The following is a 16,512-nucleotide window of genomic DNA, read 5'->3' as shown; positions in this document are numbered from 1 at the left end:
TTGATTCAACTTAGTTTCAAGTTAGACAGATCATTGTGAAACAAAAATGACAAATGTTTATTCTATTACAGCAGCTTAGTTCTTCAATATCAGGATTATTATTGAATAGTATATAGTCATAATTATCTAACAACATTTAACTAAGAACCAAAATACCAATTACTCAGATATACCTCTTGATTAAAAAAGAAGGGTAATCAGATAACTAGCTTCATTTCACTCTGGCTTATTTTAAAACATATTTTTTTTAATTTGTTTTTTCATTGAGCCTACCTACAAATTTAAAACAGCACCATGACATTTTTCACATCCATCAGGGAGAGCTTCCATTTAACATTTCATCTGTGAGAGAGTACTTCCACACTGCCTTGATGCTGTACTGAGAACACCGCCTGGGTTTTGCACTCAAGATAGTTGAAATGGAATTTGAAAGTACGATCTTCTCGAGGGAAGCAAGCTGCAAGTTATACATGTACCGAGGCAGGTTTGTAAAGGCCGCATCTTCTTTGTAAATCTTTCTTTATTTTGAAGTGTTGGCCAAATGAGAAGCGGACTGTTTTAACCTGGGAACAAGTTGCTGCATTTTTAAAACAAGCTACTGGAACTAATGAACAAAAAAAAAAGCAAAAGAATTCTGTATGCTGGAAATCTGAAACAAAAGCAGAAATTGCTGGATAATCTCAGTAGCTCTGGCAGCATCTGTGGAGAGAAATCATAATTTTGAGTCCTGTGTTTATGATGTTGCTTTATTCAAGCAATGGAAGCAGATGATCAAGATGCCGCTCACCTTCATTGTGTGTAGAGTAGGCTTCACTCAGAGATAGATTACTGATTGGTTTGTAGAATGAACGTAGGTTGTAGAAGCCAGAAGTCATCAGCATGTCAACAACCCCCTAACTGACTTCTGAGCAGTTTCTCTTTCTCTACAATGAAGCAACCAAAATCCAAAAGATAACTAGCTAATCTCTCTCACCATTTCCTAAAAGCTGTAGGATATAACCACTAACTGAGAGATGGACAATTAGTGTAGCAACTGCCCTATACCTACAGCAAAATACCAAAAGAACATGGAAATAAATTTGGAGAATGGATGGCTTGGGAGACAAAAGGGGTACCTCATTGAATCCTGTGAACTGGTGTTATGCAACAATGTTTCCCTAATAGTGTTTTCCTTTTACCAATAACATTGATGGTTGTTTGCTTTTCTGTGTCTGTCTATGTGATGCGTAGAAGTTTAAGGGGGTCAGAGTTTCATCCAGCAGAGTTGTAGAATGACGATTCATAGTTTTGTTTGTCTGTAGTTGTAATGATTAGTAAATTATTATTAAGAACAAAAATCTGGTCAATATTTTGCACTAACCTGTGTTCATCAGACAGCAAAGTGGAATTTTTGAGTAATTTGATTAAATCTTCCAGGGACTTGAGAATCTGAACATTTTCCAAAGTGGATTGTGACCGTACCTAGAGCAAATTATATGATAGCATCTATAGATGTCCATATGGTGCCATTCACAATCACTGGATACCTCAGCTCACATTACCACCAATGAAATACTTTTTATAGTGCAATCACTGCTGTTTTGTAGGAAATGTAACAGCCAATGTACATAATATTGGAAGGTCACACAAATAGATAACACTAGAACAATATGAGAGAATCAAAAATGTCAGCCCAAATACCGTATTAAATTAAGAAAGACTTATATTAATGAGTCATATTTCAAGAGCACAAAACATTTGAAAATCACATTATAGACAACAAAAATGTAGTCACTGTATGAAAGTTGGGAGTTAACCTATCTATACAAGCTGCTACAAACGGCAACGTTGATGTACTGATAAGCTTATTTCATTGAAGGATAAATATTAGCCAGAACACTATGTTGAAACAAATTACTGCAGATGCTGGAATCTGTACTGAAAACAACAACTGCTGGAGATCACAACGAGTTAGGCAGCATCCATGGAGAGAGAGCAAGCTAATGTTTCAAGTCTAGATGATTCTTCATCAGATCTTCAGTTCTAATGAAGGGTTATCTAGACACAAAATGTTAGCTTCCTCTCTCTCCATATATGCTGTTTAGCCAGAATACTCCTACTCTTTGTCACAAAAGTCCATGAAACATTTTACACCTACCTGAGAAGACAGCGAGGGTTTCAACTTAGCTTTGCTGCCTTTCAAAGATAATGTTAACAGTGGAATACTCCCTCGCTAACACTGGAGTATCAACCTTGAGTGTTGTGCACAAAGCCCACAGTGAGATTTAAACCCACAACCTTCTAATGTAGTAGTGAGAGTTCTGCCAATTGAGCCACCAGCAGATACCTTAAATTAAGTTACATCAGTAGGATAAATGGTCATAGGTTCAAACTGCGAGGCAAATTTAAGTTATGCAAGAAGGATTTACTTCACTCCAAACAAGAGAAGATCAACACTTGAAAGAGACTTTCATAAGTAGTCGTAAGGACAAATACCCTGCAGTTATTGAAGAAATATCCAGATGCCTTGATAGATGAGGAATATGTAGGAACCTTGCAGATAAAATTAAAATGTGTCCAGTGGCCTTCCTAATCAGCAATTACATTGTGCACATCAAGTCTTTGTTGCACCATTTATAATGGAATTTTAACCAATGAAATCACTGCTCAGAACAGCATTTCTTTTATTTCACTTTTCTTAATGGCTCCACTTTATTTAATCTTTGTGATGTACTCTGCTATTCTACAGACCACAGGGAGCTATTCCCACTATTATGTTGCATTAAAGGCAAAGATCATGCTGTTACTAGCTGAATCAATAATGTGAAATTGTTTTCAGATGTCTAATATACACTCACCCAAATCCATGCTGTGTTGTAGCAACTAATTCCAAAGGATTTTTTTATTGTGTGATTTGCACACACAAAGGATACTTGTTGTTATGTCACAAAGTAGCGTTAAAAATTTTCTGGAGTCCAAAAACTAGAAAGCCTTTTGTTTCCTATGTTGTGAACAGTGTTTATGATTAATGTTGTCTGTTTTGAGCTTGACGATACATAACCCTTTCATTGCATTATGTTTGCCAACTCTGTATTCCTGAAGATTTCATCTTGTGAATTCCTGCCTCTCTCTGACAGAGCTCTATTATTGCACCATTGTTCATGCAATACCTCCATTTTCTTGGTACCTGGATTCCCTCAACCAACTGGGCAACATATAGACTTTTTGTTATTTGGTCAGCTGATTCTTCACTATGAGTCAAACAGCCAGTATACTCAAGTAGGATATATTTATATCTTATACACAAAAACTTTGAATGAAAACTGAAAAGAAAATGACATTGTCCCAATGATTTTTCCCATGTTTGCACATAACAGTGTCCTGATGATTAATAAGAACAGAGGATTGACGAGCAGGGGTAGGACCTGTCAGCCTGTTTTGCCATTTAATAAGATCAATAACATTATTGTCTCCATTTTCCTGTCTACCTAGAGTGCTCTCACTTTCTCTCTTCCCATTGCTGCCCCTTGCCCCATCAACATGCCCACCACCATCACATCCCCCAAGTTTAGCAAAAATCTATCAACCTTCCACTGTTTTCTGGGGAAGAGGACTTCACAGAATAATAATCCTTTCAGGGAAAGGATTTCTCCTCATCTCCATGTTAAAAGAAAGTCTTCTCATTCTTAAACTGTGTTTCCAAGTTCTAGATTCTCTGACAAGAGAAAAATCCTCTCAGAATTCATCGTCAAGTTCCCTCAGGAACTTATTTCTTTTAATAAAATCGTTCCTCATTCTCCAAACTGCAATGGTAAAAGCCTAGTCTATTCAAACATTCCTTCATAAGATAAACCCTTCATCCTAGAAATGAGTTGAGTGGACTTCCTATGAAATTTTTAAAAATATGTTTATATCCTTTTTCAAATGAAAAGACCAAAGCTGTGCTCAGTACCCCAGGGGCAGTATCTAATACAGGTCTGTATGATATGAGCAATTGTCAGATTTGTGAAAGAATTGGATGAGAAGTCTGGTAGGGAAATCTTGAGGTTGGGACCATCTTGCTGCATCCTTTATGCTTTTGCCAAGTGGTGAGGCGACATTCGTGCTAAATAGTGGCAAGCGGCTAAAGAAAGGAGTGTATTGCTTGTTCAAAGGCTTATTGAAGCCAAAATTTGTCCCATTAATGTTCACCTTCCCATCTTATCCACACACCAAACAAACATGCCTTCCCGTTCAGTGCAGACACAAAACTTGGAAGCTTATCACAGTTGTCAACAGTCCTCAGTCAAATCAAGGAAGATAGACTTCATAAAGGAGGTCCTATCACAGAGCGCAGCAATTAATTTCTGAGGAGGAATCTTGAAGACATGGAATGGGGCAACATCATTTTTGGTGTGACAGAGGGCTACAGTATCAAGCATTACCAGATGTTATTGATACCCGGTTCCAATAACAAATAAAAACAGAAATTGCTGGAGCAAGTCATCAGGTCTGGCAGCATCTTTGGAGAGAAAACAGAGTTAACATTTTGAGTTCAGTGACCCTTCTTCCAAACTGATTCCAGTAGATTGATTCACTGGAAATATGTTGCCACTCAAAAGGCAAGCCATGCAAGTCTGTTCGCAGGGATAAATGTTGTTTGTTTTACTTCACTTCTGCACTTTGAATAAAAGTCAATGTTTTCAACTGCTTGAAGTCTTTTCAAAGTTGATGGTGCCACATTGAACAATGAGAAGATGTTAGCCTACACTGGGCATTTGCGAAAGAGTAGAACTCCCTGAGACAAGGTTCTAAGATGGCAGGGCACTGAGGATGGAAAAACTGGGTAGCTAGGTCCTTATCGTAGCAATAAATTTTGAAATGTGCACTTGTGCTTGCAATGATGTTTGAGCCGTACTACTCATGTACCCTGAGAAATATGTATTTCGTTTTCCCTCCCACTATGTGCCTGGGGAAGGGGACCTCCTGGCTAGTACCACTTGACTTTGTGCATGGCTGGGCTTTAAAAATGTCACTGGCACCTGGAATCCTGGGATCCCTTGGTTACAATGAGTACTTCCACCTCTGACAAAAGGGAAAATAGCAGGGGAGACATCATAGAGGTCTTGTGCATCTTATTGGAGTGAGTTTTGGGCAGTACCATGAGAAATATCATTAGGGCCCACAGAAAGATGCCCTCCATGAAATGTTCCAAAATTGACACTTCACAGATTTCTGCAAAAATTCAGCCCTGTCTTTTAAAGAAATTAGTTACTTGCATAGACGGTAGCATTTTACTTCCTCTGTATCAAGCAATATTAATGCAACACTGAAATTAAGAATCTGAATGATAACATTCATGCAGAGCATGTAACCAGTCTATCAGCCAAATCAACTGAATGATGTTGGGTAAGCAGTATCCTTATGTATATACTGCGAGTAGGGGAATCCCTAATCTTGCCTTCTTAATAAAATAGATTAGATTCCCTACAGTGTGGAAACAGGCCTTTCGGCCCAACAAGTCCACACCGACCCCCCCGAAGAGTAACTCACTCACACCCATTTCCCTCTGACAAATGCATGTAACGCAATTTAGCATGGCCAATTCACCTAATCTGCACATCTTTGGATTGTGGGAGGAAACCGAAGCACCCGGAGGAAACCCACGCAGACATGGGCAGAATGTGCAAACTTCACACAGACAGTCACCCGAGGCTGGAATTGAACCTGGGTCCCTGGCGCTGTGAGGCAGCAGTGCTAACCACTGAGCCACCATGCTGCCCCTTATAGCCATTAAATTAAAATTAAAAATAATATAAACAGGAGGGAAATAAATCATCTCATATTTTCTAACATATGAAGACAAAAGGAAATTAAAATTCAAAAAGGGGTCTTTAAAGAAACAACTGACCTTAGATCTCATTTGACATGTGGTTCTATGCTGATATCCATGTGTTTGGTTGACTAGAAGGCTACGTCAAGAACAGTCTCCAAATTTAGGTTTCTTCACATGGTAATCTGAAAAATATCAACCTTTAATCTTATTGTTATATTTTTATGAGTGTTCTCTAAGCTCTACCTATCCTTCATCTTCCAACCTAACTCTACCTAACTCCAGCCACACTATCATATTTATACCCAGTGTGGAGCAGCCCTGTGACCTTGTCTCAAGGTTGCTCTGGAGTCCTAAAGCCGCTTACATGACAAGACCCTAATATGCTCTCTGCAGTTGTGAGATCAAATAGGCCTAACTATAATCATTTGTATTTATTCCCACAGCTACCTGGATTACACCTCTTCCCACCCTACCTCCTGCAAAAATGCCATCCCATATTCCCAACTCTTCTGCCGTACCTGCTCCCAGGAGGACCTGTTCCACCACAGAACACACCAGATGGCCTCCTTCTTTAGAGACCGTAATTTCCCTTCCCACGTGGTTAAAGATGCCCTCCAATGCATCTCATCCACATCTCGCTCCTCCGCCCTCAAACCCCACCCCTTCAACCGTAACAAGGACAGAACTCCCCTGGTGCTCACCTTCCAACCTACCAACCTTTGCATAAACCACATCATCCGAAGACATTTCCCTCACCTCCAAACGGACCCCACCACCAGGGATATATTTCCCTCCCCACTCATTTCCACTTTCCACAAAGACCCTTCCCTCTGTGACTACTTGGCCAGGTTCCCCCCCCCCCCAACAACCCCTCCTCCTGTCCTGGCACCACCCCTGCCACTGCAGGAATTGCAAAACCTGCGCCCAGACCTCCTCCCTTATCTCCATCCAAAGCCCCAAAGGAGCCTTCCACATCCAAAGTTTCACCTGCACATCCACCAATATCATTTATTGCATCCATTGTTCCCGATGCGGTCTCCTCTACATTGGGGAGACTGGACGCTTCCCAGCAGAGCGCTTTAGGGAACATCTCCAGGATACCCTTACCAATTAACCCCACTGCCATATGGCCCAACATTTCAACTTCCCCCCCACTCTGCTGAGGACATGCAGCTCCTCCACCATCTGATGCCTGGAGGAAGAACGCCTCATCTTCCGCCTCAGAACACTTCAACCCCATGACATCAATGTGGATTTCAGCAGTTTTCTGATTTTCCCCTTCCCCTACCTCACCCCAGCTCCAACCTTCCAGCTCAGCACCACCCTCATGACCTGTCCTACCTGCTTATCTTCCTTTCCACCTATCCACTCCACCCTCCTCTTTGACCTATCACCTCCATCCCCACCCCCATTCACCCATTGTACTCTTTGTTACCTTCCCCCACCCGCCTCTCTGACCTATCACCTCCATCCCCACCCCCATTCACCTATTGTACTCTATGCTACTTTCTCCCCACCCCCACCCCCTCTCATTTATCTCTCCACTCTGCAGGCACCCTGCATCTATTCCTGATAAAGGGCTTTTGCCTAAAATGTTGATTTTCCTGCTCCTCAGATGCTGTCTGACCTGCTGTGCTTTTCCAGCACCACTCTATTTATTCAATGCCTAACATAAAGAAAATGTTTCACACATGAATAGGGAAAAATGAATATTGAGTCAATAAAGAAAGAAAAAGGAGGAGTTCCCAAAGAATGACCAAAGAGTGAGTTTAAGGACAGTATTAAAGGATAGATTGAACTAAGACTTTAAATGTATCTCTCAGAAGTAGTGGGGGTGGGGTAGAGGGTTAGATTTTACAGCAACAATGAAAGAAATTGTATGGTTCTGAGGGTGGAATCAGATGGTTAAAGGGTTTGGGGAAGGTGGATGTAGCAATTACAGTTCAAAAAGACTTTACAGAGCGAGTGAGAATCATAGAAAGATATAACTGTCTGGTATTGGCTGATTAAGCCAGATTTGGTTAATAGAATTGAGTGATAAGGGAGTGGGTCTCGCTGAAGGTTCTGAAACAAGCAGCAGTGTGCTGGATGACATGTAAGTTTTTCAGAGAATGGATGATGACACATAGACTTGGAGATCACTGATGTCAAAGGGGCAGATATCCAAATGTAGGTTTCAGATACAGGTCAGCTGAGGTGGACCTTAGATAGGAAATGTCACAGAGGCGGATGTGGATAGCCTTTGCCATGGGGCAAATGTGATGTTGGCCAAGTTGAACTGAGCCAGGGCGAGAATATAGAATTTTGACTAAGGATAAGGGCTCTAGTCTTCTAATGCAGCTCATTGGAAAAGTGAACATCGGTCATGCAGTTTGATAGTGTAGAAACAGTGAAGGGATCCAGTAGGGTAGTGGTATGTTAGTGCTGGATTTCATCAGCACACAAGTTAAAAAGCTGACCCAAAGCCAATGAGTAATGTCACAAAGGACAGTAGAGGAATAAAGAAGAGGTAAGAAACTCAAAGTGAATCTTTTCAACTGATGGTAAGGAGTTAGGAAGATAAGCCAGTGTTAAAGATACATTTGTTATGATTAAATGGTAAGACAGGAAACAAATGAAGGTAATCACATGAATGCAACAGTTTAACATAGCTAAGCTGCTTAGAGGCTTTGACTAATAATCCGGAGAACATGAGTTCATTTAAGCATTCAAAATTATTGAAAATAAAATTGTTATCAGTAAAGGTATCCATGAAGCTGTCAGACTTTTATATACACACAACTGGTTCACTACCATTAACGTTCTTTGGGGTAGGAAACCTGCCATCCTTATACAGTCTCTGCCAATATGTAACCTCTGGCCCACAGCAATGCAGATGATTCTTAACTGTCCCGTGAAGTGGTCTAGCAGCCACAATGCAGTGCTCAGAGCAACTAGGAGTGGGCAATATCAGTCATACCAGTGACATCAACATCCTGAGACTGAATCAAAAATATCCTACTAACTAGACAACAAAGGAGAGATTTGGGGTAAAGGTGGCATGATTCACCTTGTCAAATGACTGTGCAGAAAGTTTGAAGAGGAAAGGTTATTTGTGACTTTTGATTCAGGCCATTCTGTACTGTAGAAGCCTATTTGAAACATAGGAGAAAGGAGCAGGAGAAGGCCATTCAGCCATTCAGGCCTGGTCTGTAATTCAACTAGGGCATGATTGATCTGATGATTCAATTAAGGAAATGCAAGAGAGATGGGTACAGAAATGGGAGGTGACATCTTATTAAAGGGCTTTGAGATAAGAGTGAGTTGAAGATGAGGTCTGAGGCAGCCAGGAACAATTCATCCAGACTACCCCAAATTGCTACAGGGGTTGAAGAGGAATTATTTTACGTGTGGATTATCTGCTTAACTCAACCACGGAAGATACTTATCAAACTTGCATCTCAAATTCTGAAAGCATCTCAACTCTTGACTCAATTCTGCTCTCCCAAGTTGTGGATTTTCTGGTTACAATATGCTTTTAATGATTGTTTTTTCTTCTGTCTGCAAACCACCTATTTTGCTAACCAACTTGTTTTGTTATGACTATTCTGGGTTATCAGTCGCTTGGCATTTGCTTATATGACCACATAACATTTAAAACTGAAACTTAGAAAGAAACTAAGAAACAGATGTTTCACAATGAAATAAGATGCTCGTTTGAGAAAGTTATGAAAATCTTACAAAACAGACGAGGAGATTAAAAATTTAATTTAAAAGTCACATACTCTACTAATACAAAGGAATTTGGATAAACACACATCTAAATTACAATTTACTTTTCCAGATTCACAACCATTAGTTCTGAAAAGCTCCAACTTATCTGAAAGCTTTATTTCTGTCTTCTTAGATATGAGTGCACAACCATAGAGACAGCAATAACTAATTCATGTATGAGCTAAATGAAAGGATGGTTGAAGAAGTTTTTATGCTACAGTTCGGTTAGTTGCATGTATCTGGGACATATCTAGACTGAATTAATGATTAGAAAGGAAGAAAAAGTCACAGAATCATTAATGACTATAAGTCAGAGAAATAGGCCCTTTGGTCCATCGAGTCTGCGCCTGTCAAAACCAATCATCTAACTATGTAGAGGTCCTGAAATGAGAAAAGGGTTATAAAAACCAAGGATTAGAAAGAATTACTTCATTTCTTAACACCAAGTTACCTGATGCTCATTGTAAGGGTTATTTGCACAGCTCTTTGTTCAAGCAGTGGGGGAGGTTACTACAAACAACCTGGGGCCTGAGGTATGTATGAAGAGAGATTCAGTCAGCAATAAGTAGTGAATTGGTCTGGAGTGGTGATCAGTTGTTGCTGACAAAGCCTTCGACCTGCCAACAATTATTTGATCGGCTCCCAGGTAGCTGAACAAATTATAATTGTAAACATTTGGATCAGACGTTATTGGACCTCAAAAAGGAAATTGTTGTCCTTTCTTTTAATAAGGAGTGTTTTATAAGGAGGTTGTTGTTTTCTAGTAGAGTTATATTTTAATATTTTGTAATTGAATACCTGTTGCTAGAAGTCATTTAATAATAAGTAATAGCAATCATTGCTAAGTGCAGAAACCTGGGTCTAAAAGACAGGTAAATTGAAAATTTGCATATTTCTACAAAATCTTTAGCTTTTGCAAAGTGATAAAGACCAGTTATTCTGTTAAGCATCTTGACACTGTAAATGGAGATAATGTTGCCATTGTTTTCAAGTTTACACATTTATTTCAGCAAAAACAAGTTGGTTTTGTTGCTAAATGCTGATTAATACTTTCATGGTTGGGCCTCACTTCAACTGAATTGGTAAGCCGCCAACATTACAGATTGAGGAAGAAGGAGAGGTGTTAGTGGACAGAGTGTGAAATCCAGAAATTTTGAAGGAAGGAAAGGGGTGATACTCATGGGCCATTGGCTTTATTTGAAAGGAAAATTAAGTGGTGTTTAAAATGGACATTTGGTCAATCAGATTTTCAACATCCATACCTAAACCTTCAAAACCTGCATTTCAACAATCGAGCAAGGCAAAGGCAGCAATTGTATAGAAATAGCATTCCCTCCAAACTCCCCTCTGAATTGCACACCATCCAATATTAGCTGTTTCTTCATCATCATTGATGAGCCAATATCCCCATCTAACAGCATTGTGTGTAGATACACCATATGGACTACAGCAGTATATCGAGGGCAATTGTCAATGGGCGTTATGCCAGTGATGCATGTTTTCCAAGGATGATACTTCTTTAAATTGCCTGAAAACTATACCAAAGAGCTGTCAATTGCTGAAATACTGACATCTTGTTGACTTTTGTATCCTTTGTCAGTTGACAATTTCTTGCAATTCCCAGCTAACTACAGTGCGTCAAACTCACATCCCAAACTATTGACTCCTTCAGCCTGGATAAACTTATTTTCCCTCCCAACTTGCTATCTTCAGGAGAATTCACAGCAAGATTTTACTTCATTGCCGTTTTTCACTTTACATTGGTAAGCGTTTTTGTTGTTTCTTATTTTTGTCTTTCCAACATTCCATCCCAGGTTCGGGTCTGGAAACACACGAACATTAACTGGGGGAGGAAGAGAAATATAAGCAGGTATTTAAACATTAACTGAAACATAAATAAATGCTGAAGTAAGCTGAGAAAGGAATATGTACATTGATACTCTTCAAAACTCACTGAAAAATTCAAGTGGTTTCCTTTGTGTCTCTTTTAAATTGAAATATTAAATAGCTTTCTCTTCATATCATCTGTTTATGATGGAAGGAATTTCCACACAGTTCTGTACATGTGAACAAGTTCAGTGAAGACTAAATTGTGATTAATTGGATGCAGGTATAATTAGGTTTCCATTGGGAATGAATAGGAGCAAATGATACAGGCTTACAGTCAAAAGGAAACTCACCCAGAACATGTTTACTTCAGGGATCAAAGTAGACATTCCTTCACCCATATAAGGCTGCAATTTCCTCCTTTGCTTGTGTCAGCATCACATACTACCAGCTATACTTTACCAACATTTCTCCCTGTGGTTTACAATGTGGTAATGACCAGATAATCTGTTTTTTGTGATGTTGATATTGACAGAAGAAAGAAGTCCCCTGCTCTTCTTCAAAATAGATCCAAGGGATCATTGATATTTAGCTGAGCAGGCAGATGGGACCTTAATTTCAAGTCTCACCTAAAAGACAATTCGTCCAGCAGTGTTAATGCACTGTAGACTTTAACTACTCAAGCCCTAAAACAGTGTGAATCAGAGGCAATAGTGCTACCAGTTTCATGGCTAGGCCATCGCTGGCACACTTCGCATTGAAATTTGCATCAAGACTGTCAATGGTAACTTACATTGAAATTCCCTTCAATTCCTAATTTCCCAACAGTTGCATAACTGACTTGCTAACTGTGTGTTGACTCTACCAGGTGAAAGTCCAGCTCTTCACAATTGATCAATGGAGCAACAGCTGAACAAGACAAGAACAAGAACAGTTTTTTAACAATGTTTTACTCATTATTAAACTGCCTTTATAAGAGTGAGAAATTGCATCACTTAGTCATCAATGAGAAAAATTACACTCTGAAAAGACTTAACTGGATTCATGATTTTCATTTACTTTTACAGATGGGATGCTGCAACACAAATTTCATAGTAAGATTTTCTGGGATCCAAGATGGCGGCAACCCAGCAAGTCTGAGTCTATAGTGCTCCTCCCAAGACTTGGGCAAAGTGGGTCACCCATCCCCACCACACTCACCAAATCATTTAAAATAGCTGTTTAATTTAATTAGTTGTTTAGTATTGAATTTAAACAATTTAATCTTCAGTAAAAATGACTAAAGGGAAGGGAGCCCGCAGCTCTCAGCAAGCAGGACCCCCTCCCCCACCCTCTCCAGCTGCAGCAGAGGCATCCGCAGCCGCCCCGGGGGACTTACCTACGGTAGCGAGCCTTGTGGAAATCATCTCCAAACTGGATGCGAAGATCGATGCTTTTATTGAAGAATCCCGAAGTCGATGGGACTCACTCTCGGCCGCGCAGCAAAAGCACAACCGAGACATTAAGGAAATCGAGCGCTGAGTCGGAGGGGCGGAGCTAAAGGCCGCGACCTCCGAAATTACAGCGCAATCGGCCGTGGATCGGGTCCGGACTCTCGAACAGCGAGTCCGGACCTTAGAGAACCATAAAGGATCCGTGTATAACTTTGGATTGCCGGAAAAGGCCAAGGAATTTTTGGACTCTCTTAGATAAATTGTAAGAGATAATTGATGTTGGTTTGCCTTCCCCCCACTCTGGTTTATATCCCCTTTTTTTTACCTTACTGTTTAATATTATCTTGGGGGTTGGGGAGAGGGATTTATTTATTTGTTCTCTACTTAATGATTTTCTCCCCCCCTTGGTTTTTTTTTAATTATTCTATTATAGTCTAGTTAATGTTGGTGGGGGGAGGTGGTTACCTTATTCTATTTTACTTCTGTCTCTAGGAGCAGGGTTGTTTTCCTTTGTTATTTTGTATTATTTTATTTAATTATTATTTGTTGAGCTTGTAAGTTTATAGTTATATATGTTTATACATGGTATTAACATTACCAAATATATCCAGGTGTTGGTGTGGGTGCTCACTGTTAACTCTAGCTCTGTAGTATATTTGAATTTTCCTCATCCTACTGAGGAGCGCCTGGGTCAAGGGCGGGGCACTGGTAAGGAGAAGATATGATGGACCTTTGGCAAGGAAGAGATACCTCCTGGGAACAAGGGGGAAAATCTCCATGTAACTAGGTTTTTTTAAATTTACAAATAGTTTTTTATTATACTGTTGTGAATGTATTAGAGAGCCTTTATTTTTGTGAAATTTACATGCTCTATGCTCGGGATGTTCTGGATAGGGTTTTCCCTCCCGAGGGGTCTCAGATTTGCCCGGACGATTATGGTTGATCAACTGGTTAAGTGGTGCACCTGGAATGTCAAGGGGAGTAATTCGCCAGTCAAAAGGAAGAAAATATTATCAAATCTCAAGAAAGAAAGGGTTGATATAGCTCTCCTACAGGAGACACATTTGTTGGATAAAGAACACTTGAAATTACGACAGGGTGGATTTAATCAGGCTTTTTTTTCTTCTTTTAGCTCAAAAAGCAGGGGAGTTGTTATTCTTATTCGGAAGAATTTCCCTTTCAGAATCCTAAATCAGATAAAAGACTAATCTGGACGATATATTCTGATTAAAGCCCTTATAAATGGAGAGGAATATGGGATTTTAAATTTGTATTGCCCCCCCGGCACATCCTTTTAAATCTATAACGGAAGCCTTCTCAAAATTGATGGCTCTCGGTACCCATCATACAATTATAGGGGGAGACTTTAATTGTATTATGGATCCGGAAATAGATAGAATTCCCAAGACTACTGCAGGAGTATCTCCAAGATCTAGACAATTGGTGGATTTGAACAAAGAATTAGGATTAGTAGATGTATGGAGATGTCTTCATCCACAGGGCAGAGATTTTTCTTTTTTACTCCAATCCACATAAATGTCATACCAGAATTGATATGTTTTTTGCCCCCTTGATTTTTAAAAATTCCATATTATCCTGTAAAATAGGTAGTATAGCAATTTCCGATCACTCTGCTGTATATATGGAAATCAAGACGAGGAACAATGGGACATCCCCTCCGCCATTGGCGTATGGACCCCTTCCTGATGAAAGATAGTAAATTTGTAAAATACTTCTCTCAAGAATTTAAAACTTTTTTAGAAATTAATTCAGGTACGGCTAGCAACCCTTCAATGATGTTGGAGACCATCAAAGCTTACGCGCGAGGTTTGATCATCTTGTACTTAGCAACCCAGAAAAAATTAAAGGGAGAACAACAGCATCTGCTCGAAGCTCACTTAAAAGCAGCTGAAACAGCAAACACTGATGGACCTTCTATTATCAAATTGCAAAGGGTTACGGCCCTTAGGGCAGCTCTAAACACCACGCTTACCCAAACGGCTAAGAGGGAAATATTATTTGCAAAACAAAGGTTATATGAATTTGGCGACAAACCGGGTAGATACTTAGCATTACTTGCAAAGAAAAAAAAGGCCCCTCAATCTATCACATCTATCAAGGAAAGTACGGGTATTTTGACTCATGATCATAAAAGGATTAACGCAATCTTTCGAAAATTTTATTTTGATTTATATAAATCGCAGGATTGTGAAGACAGGACTAGGAGGATGCAATCATTTTTAAAAAAAATTTGACCTTTCCGGACCTAACTCCACAACAGTCCAAGAAATTTTTGACGCAATCAGGCAACTTCAGAGCAGTAAGGCACCTGGTCCAGATGGTTTTCAAGCTGAATTCTACAGGAATATTAGCTGGTCCACTTATGGACATATATAACTACGCATACAATCAGGGCTATCTCCTGTCTTCGTTGAAAGAGGCAAATATCTCTCTTATCCTTAAAAAAGGAAAGGACCCAGAGGATTGGGCATCATACAGACCAATATCCTTGCTAAATGTAGATTTTTAAAATCCTTTCTAAAATGTTAGCATTGAGACTAGAAAGGGTACTGCCACATATCATAAAGGAGGATTAGATAGGGTTTATTAAGGGCCGTAGATCATCCAATAATATTAGAAGGATTTTGAATATGATTCAAGCCTGCCATCAGGGTAAGATACCAGGAGTAGTAGTTTCATTAGACGTGGAAAAGGCATTCGATAGGGTTGAATGGTCATATTTGTTTTACACATTGGAAAGGTTTGACATTGGAAAGGTGTTTACCAAATGGGTCTTAACATTGTATAGTGATCCCAAAGCAGTTGTGGTTACCAATGGATTAGGCTCGGATAGCTTCAGTGTGGGTAGGGGCTGCTGTCAGGGATGTCCTCTCTCGCCATTGTTATTTACACTGATAATTGAACCACTAGCAGAAGCTATATGGGCTGATCTTAATATAACGGCCCCGAGGATTGGTACAGGTAAACATAAAATAACCCTGTATGCAGATGATGTTCCTTTATTCCTCAGTAATCCTCTGATGTCCGTGCCTCGCTTAATCCAAGTTATTAATACATTTAGTACATTCTCAGGTTATAAAATTAATTTCTCAAAATCGGAGGCTATGCCAATGGGTGGCCTTGCTATGATACCCCACTCAGTGGACGGATCCCACTTTCCCTTTCGGTGGTCCCTGGAGGGTTTCTTATATTTAGGCATTTTTATTGCTCCAGTGTTTGGTCAGTTATACAAGGCTAACTTTGTGCATTTACTGGAAAGGATAAGGCAGGATCTCCAGCGATGGGGAGACCTTCCAATTTCCTGGCTGGGTAGAATAGCACTAATTAAAATGAATGTCCTGCCCCGTCTTCTATACCCTATGAGAGTGCTTCCGGTGATACTGCCGAGGCTGGCACTACGTAAATTATATGGCTGGTTGGGTTCCTTTATCTGGAATCATAGACGGCCCCTCATTAAGCTGAAGAAGCTACAGCTTCCACAGGCAAGGGGAGGATTGGACTTCCCAGATTTTAGGAAATATCAGTTAAGTTCCCTATTAAGTTACATAGCTGATTGGGTCTTGTCTGACCCGCAATCAATCTGGCTGGACATCGAGGCTTCTCAAGTAAAATGCCCACTTATTAACCTTTTATTTTCAGACAAGAGGAAAATCATTACAGATCACTGTAAAAACCCTATAATAC

The 16,512-nt window shown here is 39.8% G+C and overlaps 1 long non-coding RNA gene across 1 annotated transcript; it reads left to right on the top strand.

Annotated features, from left to right (window-relative positions):
• Positions 1-361: 361 nt before the first annotated feature.
• On the top strand, positions 362-12,662 carry LOC140476765 (uncharacterized). The gene is made up of 3 exons (XR_011960600.1): positions 362-484; positions 11,362-11,417; positions 12,442-12,662. It is a non-coding gene; the product is annotated as an uncharacterized lncRNA (long non-coding RNA).
• Positions 12,663-16,512: the final 3,850 nt, after the last annotated feature.

The sequence above is a fragment of the Chiloscyllium punctatum genome, chromosome 5 (assembly GCF_047496795.1).
Source record: "Chiloscyllium punctatum isolate Juve2018m chromosome 5, sChiPun1.3, whole genome shotgun sequence".
Taxonomy (NCBI): domain Eukaryota; kingdom Metazoa; phylum Chordata; class Chondrichthyes; order Orectolobiformes; family Hemiscylliidae; genus Chiloscyllium; species Chiloscyllium punctatum.
The sequence above is the reverse complement of the archived record's forward strand: the minus strand, read 5'-3'. Positions and strand labels throughout refer to the sequence as shown.